Genomic DNA, 9,844 nt, shown 5'->3' on the forward strand with positions numbered 1-9,844 from the left:
TAGCGACAGGGTCTCACTTTGTTGCCCAGGCTAGTCTCAAACTCTTGGCTTCAAGCAATCCTCCCACCTCAGTCTCCAAAGTGTTGAGATTACAGGTGTGAGCCACTGCACCTAGCCAAGTGAATTCTTCAAAGTACCAACGGGGAGAAAAAAATAGTCAACCCAGAATTATATATCAGGTGAAATGTCTATAAAAATGAAGGAAAACTGAAGACTTTTTCAGACAAACAAAACTGAGTAAATTGACTTCCAGAAGGCCTGTGCAATAAGAAATGTTAAAAGAAGTTCTTCAGAGGCTAGGTGCAGTAGCTCACGCCTGTAATCCCAGCACGTTGGGAGGTCGAGATGGGTGGATCACAAGGTCAGAAGTTCAAGACAAGCCTGGCCAACATGGTGAAACCCTGTCTCTACTAAAAATACAAAAATTAGCTGGGTGTGGTGGTGCACACCTGTAATCCCAGCTACTCGGGAGGCTGAGGCAGGAGAATTGCTTGAACCCAGGAGGCAGAGTTTTCAGTGACCCATGATGGCACCACTGCACTCCAGCCTGGGTGACAGACCAAGACTCCATCTCCGGGGGAAAAAAAAGGGGGTATACACTGTAAACCCTAGAGCAACTAATACAAATTTTAAGAAGAAACGTAACTAATAAGCCAATAGGAGAGCTCAATTGGAATTAGTGCAAAAGAATGCCAAGAAAGAGAAAAATAACCAGATGGAACAAATAGAAAACAAATAGCAAGATGGCAGATTGAAATCCCATAACATCAATAATTAAACTAGATGTAAATCCCTCCCTTAAAGGGAGAGATTAGGAGATAAGATTTAAAAAGCAACACCCCACTACATGCTGCCTAGAAGAAATCTACTCTAAATATAAACAGATAGACAAAATAAAAGTAAAAGGTTGGAAAAAGATATACCATGCAAACACTATTTAAAAGTAAACTAGAGGGCCTATATTATTATTCAGAAAAAAGCAGACTACAGAATAAGGACTGCTACTAGGAATAAAGAGTGACATTACATTACATAATAATGAATATAAAAATAACTCATAGGTCAAAGAGAAAGTGAAAAAAAATTAGAATGACAGAAGGCAGCTCATTTGTTAGCTGGAGAAGGTTTGGGGAGGAAATACTACAAATGGAAAGGAGCACAAGGAAACTCTTGGGAATGATGGAAATGTTCTATATCCTAATTATAGTGGTGGTTACACAGGTATAGATATTCATCAAAGTTTATCAGTTGAACACTTTAAATGGGTGCATTTTATGTAATGTAAATTACATCAAAATAAAGTTGATTATTTTTAAAAATCCAGGAACTACATAGCAAGAGGAAAATGTTAAAGTGAAAAAAGAAAAAAAGTAGTTATAGATCATAATAATAGCAATGTGAATAAAACACGGCTAAATATGGGAGACAGCATAGTATAGAGATTGAACGTCCAAGCTCAGACCAATTCCCTGGATTCAAGTCCTTACAGTCAGTTTCTTAAATCCACTGTGCTTCAGTTTCCTCCTCTGTAAAATAGGGATAACATTATCTATATCACAGAGTGGTTGAGAAGATTAAAGAAGTTATTAGATGCAAAATGCTTAGAACAGTGCTTAGAAACAAATGCTCAATAAACGTTAATAATTATTGTTAAAAATGAATGCACACAAGGAACAAAAGGAAAGAAAAGCAACATGGCAGCTGTCTTAGAATACTCATATTATGGCACAACTGCAATCAAAATTGCTACAAATTCGTTATTTTATAATAAAAACAAATTAAAAAATAGTCATCTCCATACTCTGCTTCACAATTGCTGATAAAAAAAACTTCCCAGTTTTGCAAGAAGAAATTAAAACAGAAAACAGAAACCTAAATGAAAAAAGGAGTTATTTTGAGTGGACAGAAAACACAGAAAATAGGGCGTGCGTTTTATTTTCTGCTTTTGAGACAGGGTCTCGCTCTGTCACTCAGGCTGGAGTGCAGCGGCGTTATCATTGCTCAGTGAACCTCAAACTCCTGGACTCATGCAATCCTCCTGCCTCTGTCTCTCAAATAGCTGACACTACAGGTACCTGCCACTGTGACTGGTTACGTTTTTTTAAAGACAAGGTCTCACTAAGTTTCTCAGGCTGGTCTCGAACTCCTAGCCTCAAGAGATCCTCCTGCTTCAACCTCCCAAAGTGGTATCCACCATGCCTGGTGCATTTTGCTTTAAAACAATTCAAATTTTAAAAAAAATTTATGCCAACCGGGCGTGGTGGCTCACGTCTATCATCTCAGCACTTTGGGAGGCCGAGGCAGGTGCATCACGAGGTCAGGAGTTCAAGAGCAGCCAGGCCAATATGGTGAAACCCCATCTCTACTAAAAACACAAAAAAAAATTAGCCGGGCATGGTGGCACACACCTGTAGTCCCAGCTACTCAGGAGGCTGAGACAGGAGAATTGCTTGAACCCAGGAGGCAGAAGGAGTGAGCTGAGATTGCGCCACTGCACTCCAGCCTGGGCAACAAAGCGAGACTCCATTTCAAAAAAAAAAATTACTATAAATATTTCATTATTACTGTAAGTGGAGGAAAAAACATATATATGGCACAAATAGACAGTAGCTGTAAAAATAAATGCATTAAGGCCAGGAGTCATGGCTCACTCCTGTAATCCCAACAGTTCGGAAGGCCAAAGAGGGAGGACTGCTTGAGCCCAGGAGTGTCCAGGCTGCTGTAAGGTATGATGGAACCACTGGGCTCCAGCCTGGGTGACACAGCGAGGCCCTGTCTCTAAATAAATAAATATAAATGCATTAAAAAGAAAACAATGTAATTAAATTCTAGTTAGATACAGTTCTTTTTATTAGAAAGGGAGAGATGAACGTGTTCTTAGACGGACATGTACCAAACTGACTTTCTCTTCCCATAATCAGTAAGACTGAAACAGAATTGAAAGGGTTCAACTTTTGCAAGAGGAAGTCAATGTTATTTAATATTTTGCCCCTGGCCCACCTGATAGCAGTAACTGGCATCAGAGTGGCACCTCCTACTTTGTTGGGTACACTCCCAGAGGTTGAGCATGGACTTCGGAGTCATATAAACCTTGCCTCAGGGTCTGACTCTGACACAGTTTCTGCACCTGTAAATCTGGAATACTGATCTTACCCCTAAGATGGGAATAAATGAGGCCTTGTATAATAAGCACCTCATAAGCCTTTGTCTTTTAAATTTTTTTCTTTTAACACTGTGAAGGTAGACTTCTCATTAAGAAATATCCTTCCCAACAGATTTCTCAATCAAGCTATCACTGTTTAATATACATTTTATTTTACTTTTTATTTTTTGAGACAGAGTCTCACTCTGTCACCCAAGCTGGAGTGCAGTGGCGTGATCCTGGCTTACTGCAACCTCTGCCTCCTGGATTCAAGTAATTCTCCTGCCTCGGCCTCCTGAGTAGCTGGGATTACAGGCGCGTGCCACCACACCCGGCACACCTGGCTAATTTTCGTATTTTTAGTAGAGATGGGGTTTCACCATGTTGGTCAGGCTGCTCTCGAACTCCTGACCTCATGATCCACCCGACTCGGCCTCCCAAAGTGCTGAGATTACAGGCATGAGCCACTGCGCCAGGCCTAATACACATTTTAGAATCTGCAAGGTCTACACAAAGTCCTCAATAAAACTTTGCTATTCCTATTATTGTTGTTAATATTATTTCTAGTGCAAATGTCTGAATTCATATTTCGTGATGAAACAGCCTCAGTAATATCACTGTATTTATTGTAGCTCTTTATAACAAAAGTTATAAGAAAATCTATTAACTGGTCAAAATGCCTCTGACCTTTTCAGGAATTTCTTGCAACATTTTAAGGCTTAGAAATTTCTATATTCAAATCCCACCTCACCTCCACCCCACAATCCTTTTAGTATCATTTTAGTAATTTTATCCCTGACAGCCCCAAGTTGTATTTTTTCTTTTTTCAAAAGCTTCTTATAGCCTGGCTAACATGGCAAAACCCCGTGTCTACCAAAGAATACAAAAATCAGTCAGGCATGGTGGTGCATGCCTGTAGTGCCAGCCACTCAAGAGGCTGAGATGGAGAAACTGCTTGAACCCAGGAGGCGGAGGCTGCATTGAGCCAAGATTATGCCACTGCACTCCAGCCTGGGCAACAGAGTGAGACCCTGTCTCAAAAAAAAAAAAAAAAAAAAAAAAAAAAAAAAAAAAAAAAAAATTCTTACGCTTAAAACGTAAATTGATGAGAATGCAAGTTTGTGCAACTTTCCTAAGAGCAAACTGTCAGTGTATAGCCAAAGACTTGTAAAACAAATCATGTATTTTTACCAAGCATTCCAATTTTAGGAAGCTATTCTATTTGTCTATAAGGATTTACCTCTAAGGATTTTCACTGCAGTGATATTTACAATGGTTTTAAAACTTCTAACAAACTAAAGGTCTAACAATAATAAATTGGATATCTTGTGGAAAATGTTTATCATATATTGGTAAGTGAAAAAGATAGTTATAAAACTGTATTATTGTGTGATCCCATTTTTAACTTAAAATGTGTTAAATATTAATAAAGACATCAAGATGCTAATAGTGATATATCTGATTACAGCACATGGGTTATTTTAATTTTTTTCTTGACTTTTTTTTTTTTTTTTTTTTGAGAGGGAGTCTCACTCTGTCACCCAGGCTGGAGTACAGTGGTGCGATCTCAGCTCACTGTTCAACGGATTCTCCTGCCTCAGTCTCCCAAGTAGCTGGGATTACAGGCGCCTGCCACCATGCCCAGCTAATTTTTGTATTTTAGTAGAGATAGGGTTTCACCATGTTGGCCAGACTGGTCTCGAACTCCTGACCTCAAGTGATCCATCTGCCTTGGCCTCCCAAAATGATCCACTTGCCTCGGCCTCCCAAAGTGCTGGGATTACAGGTGTGAGCCACCATGCCTGACTGGTTGCACCGACCTGTTTGTATATTCAAATATGTAGAGGACACATCATTCTTTTTCACTGTGCAGCATCTGAATCCCATTCTTATAGGAGGGAAACCCCCAACTTATGATTCTGAGCCTCCCATGAGAGAAGCTGAAAATGCCATGTAAAACCTTTCCCAGCTTCCTTTGCAACTAAGGTATAATAAGTAGCCTTCAAACAGGCCCCAGTGCTCTCTGGCTGCTGGTATTTACAGCCTCGTGTAATCTCATTGGGTAGGGCTGTTTCCGAAATGATGGTGTGTGATTTCTGAGGTTGGTTATGAGTCATTGTGCTTCCTGCTTTGTTCTCTGTCTTGGATCACTCACTCCAGGGGAGGCCAGCTGCCATGCTGTGAGCACACTTAAGCAGCCCTATGGAGAGGTCCATGTGATGATGAACCGAGGCCCCAGCCAACAGCCATGTGCAGGAGCCATCGTGGAAGCAGATCTTCCAGCTCCTCTTGAGCCTCCAGATGATTTCAGCTCCAGCCAATGTCTTGACTGCAAGCTCATGAGAGACTCGAGCCAGAACTACCCAGTTAGGTGCTTCTAGATTCCTGACCTACAGATATTGTGTAAGAGAATAAATGTTTACTGTTTTAAGCTGCTAAATTTAGGGGTAGTTTGTTATACAACAATAGATAATACAAGGGTTACAGAACCTGACCCAAGTTCTTCATTTGTTTTATATTCCTCAGTATTTTATAGTTTTCTTCATGTTGGAACTATGTCTTTCTTAAGTTTATTTCTAAGCATTTTATGGTTTTGTCTCTAATATGAATGACACTTTTAAAATTTTCACTTCTATGTGTTTTTTGAAAGATTAGAGCAAAACTAGTGAGTTTTATATATTTATCTTATAGCCAATAATTTACCAGATTCTCATATTATTCTATACTTTTTTTTAAGGGGTTGGGCAGTGGCTCAACTCGAGGCGGATCACCCACTCACTTCCAAGATCCAACTATAGGCTTTTTAACTGCAGCAACTTAAGTATATGCTATTAGAGCTGGAAATAATCATTCTATACTTAAAACAAAAAACCCTAGGGTCTCCTGGATTTCTGGGACATGCAATTGTCATCAATAAGAAGGAATTTCAAAATAAAGGACTCCACCTTTTCTAAAATTTATGCCAATTACTTGGTTTCCTTGTCTTGTTGTTAAATCCTCCTAAACTGTGTGGGACATTACTGACAATAGCCAAGCATCTGTGTCTGGTTCCTGATTTTTTTTTTTTTTTTTTTTTTTTTTTTTTTTTGAAAAAGTGTTTTTTTTTTTTTTTTTTTTTATAATTTTTTTTTTTTTTTTTTTTTTTTTTTTTTTTTTTTTAGTGAAATGGCTTTTAGTGTTTTGTTGTTTAGAATGATAGTTGCTGTTAGTTTTCATTAATTGAGGTATACATAACAAAATTCAACCTTTTAAAGTGTACAATTTGATGAGTTTTAACAACTACTGATATCAAGATCAAGAGCATTTCTGTCACCCCAAAAAATTCCCTGGTACTCCTTTGCAGACATTCTTTTATATCTTTACTGCAGTTTAAATAAGATACTTACACTTATGATGTAACTCCATTGTTAATATTTGTACAAGGCTGGGCACAGGGGCTCACGTCTGTAATCCAGCACTTTGGGAGGCTGAGGCAGGATTGAGCCCAGGAGTTCGAGACCAGCCTGGGCAACATAGGGAGACCCCCATCTTTACAAAACAAAAAAACCTCAACATTGCTCACAATGAGCTCAAAGTATCTTTTTTTTTTTTTTCCTGAGACGGAGTCTCGCTGTCACCCAGGCTGGAGTACAGTGGTATGATCTCGGCTCACTGCAACTTCCACCTCCAGAGTTCAAGCGATTCTCCTGCCTCAGCCTCCTGTGTAGCTGGGATTACAGGTGCTTAGCACCACAACTGGCTAACTTTTGTATTTTTTTAGAGACGGTGTTTCACCATGTTGGCCAAGCTGGTCTCAAACTCCTGACCTCAAGTGATCAGCCCACCTCAGCCTCCCAAAGTGCTGGGATTACAGGCATGAGGCACCCCGCCAGGCCTACAAAAAGAAAAAATTTAAGTTAGCCAGATGTTGGTGGTGCGTACCTGCAGCCTCAGCTACTCAAGAGGCTGAGATGGGAGGACTGCTTGAGCCCAGAAGGTCAGGCCCACAGTAAGCCATGATCCTGCCACTACATTCCAACGTGTGTAATAGAGCAAGACCCTGGCTCAAAAAAATATATTTTTAAAATTTAAATTTAAAAATTAAAAAAAACACATATTTGCACAAGTTCTGTATGAACAGAAACCATATCTATATTACTCACCCCTGTATTTCTAGCACCTAGCATAATTCCTGGCACATACCAGGCCCTCAACATTTGCTGAAATAATGAGTTAATGAATGAATAAACCAATCAACCCACCAACAAATTCACCTTGGAACTTGGCTCTATTCCTTAATGTTCCCTGATGCCAACTGCTTTCTTGCCTTGGTCTCCCAGTCTGCCTTACCCCTGACTCCCCACTGCTGGACTACATCTGCCTACTAGGAGAGCTATCCACTGTCCTTAACTGCATTCTTTACCTATTGGTTTTTTCTTCCAAGTTTAACTACAAAGTGGGGTGCTATCTAGTGGGGTTAGCTTTGCTCAAGGAGAAGCTTAACAACAACAAGAACAGTAGCTGTTTCCAGCAATACATAGAGAAAAGCTAAAATTAGGAAGCAAAGGAATCCAATACAAGGGCAGGAAACTTAATAACCATCTGGAGTGTTAGTTCTGGAGGAGCTAGGCCAAGATGGGCACTAGGGATCAGTAATGGGTCAAAAGTCAGAAGAGGTGAAGAGACCACAGCCAGAAACAATAAAGCTGGTAAATAGCATATTCTCTTTACAAGTTACTCAGCCGGACAGCCAATCTCTCTCTTTTTTTTTTTTTTTTTTGAGATGGAGTTTTTGCTCTTGTTGCCTAGGCTGGAGTGCAGTGGCGGGATCTGGGCTCACTGCAACCTCCGCCTCCTGGATTCAAGTGATTCTCCAGCCTCGGCCTCCTGAGTAGCTGTAATTACAGGCGCCAGCCACCACACCCGGCTAATTTTTGTGTTTTTAGTAGAGACGGGGTTTCGCCATGTTGGCCAGGCTGGTCTTGAACTCCTGACCTCAGGTGATCCGCCCACCTCGGCCTCCCAAAATGCTGGGATTACAGGCGTGAGCCACCACGCCCAGCCCGGAGAGCCAATCTTTAATGAACAGAGCTGATCAGACAACGGCCCGCCATCTTCTGCCAGCCTACCGTCTGGTGCTCTGCCTGCGTCATGAATTCCCACCATCATCTGCAGAAACGTCTACCCACAAGCAGTGGCTCTATTTTGAAGGATATGTCTCAGTCTCAGTTCCTTCCAGGTGCAGCACCAACTCCCCACTACTCACTAGTTAAGGTGGCATTTGCAGTTTCAGAACTGGTTGCTTACTTATTCAGAATTGGAGGAAAAGGTGAGCTGTGAAATGCGAGGGAAAAAAAGTGAAGAAACTCATTTTCTCTAAAACAGAAAATAAAGGAGCTAAAATACACAAAAATGCAACTGAAATCTCTGAATGTAATTCACACTCTAGTATGCTCTTTTTTAAAAAGATGAAAGCACAGAAGCATGCATAAAGCATTCTTTGTAAGCTACTCTTTGCTTACTAATAACAAATGTGGGTAAATTGGGCAGATGTAAATAAGGCACCACCACAATACGTGAGCGCCAACCACAGAGCCAAGATCCGCACACCTAAATACGGGAAGTTGTAAAAGACTATGACAGACTGTCACTAAAAAGCTTGTCTTCAGGAATTCGGATGATTATCTGAAAAGATACTCAAAGTTCAATATTGTTGGAGGAAGCAATAAGGAAGGGGGGTGTGTATGTCAGAGATGGGCGCGGGTATGCGTGTGGGTAATGTATAGAGTAGGTTAAAGGGACGTAGAAAATATTTCCAAAGGCACAAGTTTAGCATGAGGGACTTCCCTCACAGGAAAGACACCTGGTGTTTTATATGTCCTTCTGAACATAGACAGGGTATTTCTATGAAGTTACAAAGCTGCAATCCCGTTCTCATGTGCAGCACCACAGGTTTTGCTTTCAAATATCTGCAGGTGCATCCTCCTGCATTCGTTAAACTAAGGGTTTTCCTTTTCTGTGCTAGACCCGCCTTTTCCACCACGCTCTCCACCTGATTCACAGAAGGAGTTCTAAGACCGTCAGGTCGGGGAGGTCCCAACCATCTTCTGTAAACCAGATCAGGAAGGCCTGGGGATTCCAGCCGCGCACAGACGAGGTGAAGGCTCGGGCTGCCCAAGTGACACACTTGTAGGCGGATTCGGAAACGCGTGCTCTCGAGCCGGAGGCGGAGCCCCCAGATTCAGACCGACCTCCCAGAACAAGGCGGCCTTGCCCGAGGCGTCAAGGCTTTCTAGGCCCGCTTCTAAAAGCTATGTACAATGGAGACTCCTGGAATAGGCACATATCTCTACTGTAATCAGAACGAGATGTAACATCTAAGACGCAGGACAGGGCTCCGGCAAACACACGCTGGGGGAACGTGAAAGAAAGGGCCGAACTACGCAGCTGGTCCTCAGAGACCAAAGACTACGATTCCCAGCATTCAAGGCAGTGTACCCCCTAGGACATTGCATGCCGGGAGCTGTAGTTTCTCACCACCTCCATCTGGAAGGGTTCTAGGGGATTTTCAACCTCTCTCATGTGTTTCTCCTTTCCGAGAAGCGCCGCCACACGAGAACCCTGGCCGCGAAAGTCGTGCTGGAATCACTCCCAACGTAACCCCAGACATAGATGGGAAAGGGTGAAGAACACGTTGCCATGGCTACCGTTTCCACTGGTCAC

At 41.6% G+C, this 9,844-nt stretch overlaps 1 protein-coding gene across 1 annotated transcript in view; it reads right to left on the reverse strand.

The window, feature by feature from the left end:
• The window catches only part of LOC108544245 (putative tetratricopeptide repeat protein 41), a 90,154-nt gene extending 80,366 nt beyond the window's left edge, over positions 1-9,788 (reverse strand). The window contains 1 exon segment of the mRNA XM_017895296.1: positions 9,659-9,788. The gene's annotated coding sequence lies outside the window, so the exon portion shown is untranslated.
• Positions 9,789-9,844: the final 56 nt, after the last annotated feature.

Source organism: Rhinopithecus bieti, unplaced genomic scaffold (genome assembly GCF_001698545.2).
Source record: "Rhinopithecus bieti isolate Rb0 unplaced genomic scaffold, ASM169854v2 scaffold_24306, whole genome shotgun sequence".
Classification (NCBI taxonomy): Eukaryota; Metazoa; Chordata; class Mammalia; order Primates; family Cercopithecidae; genus Rhinopithecus; species Rhinopithecus bieti.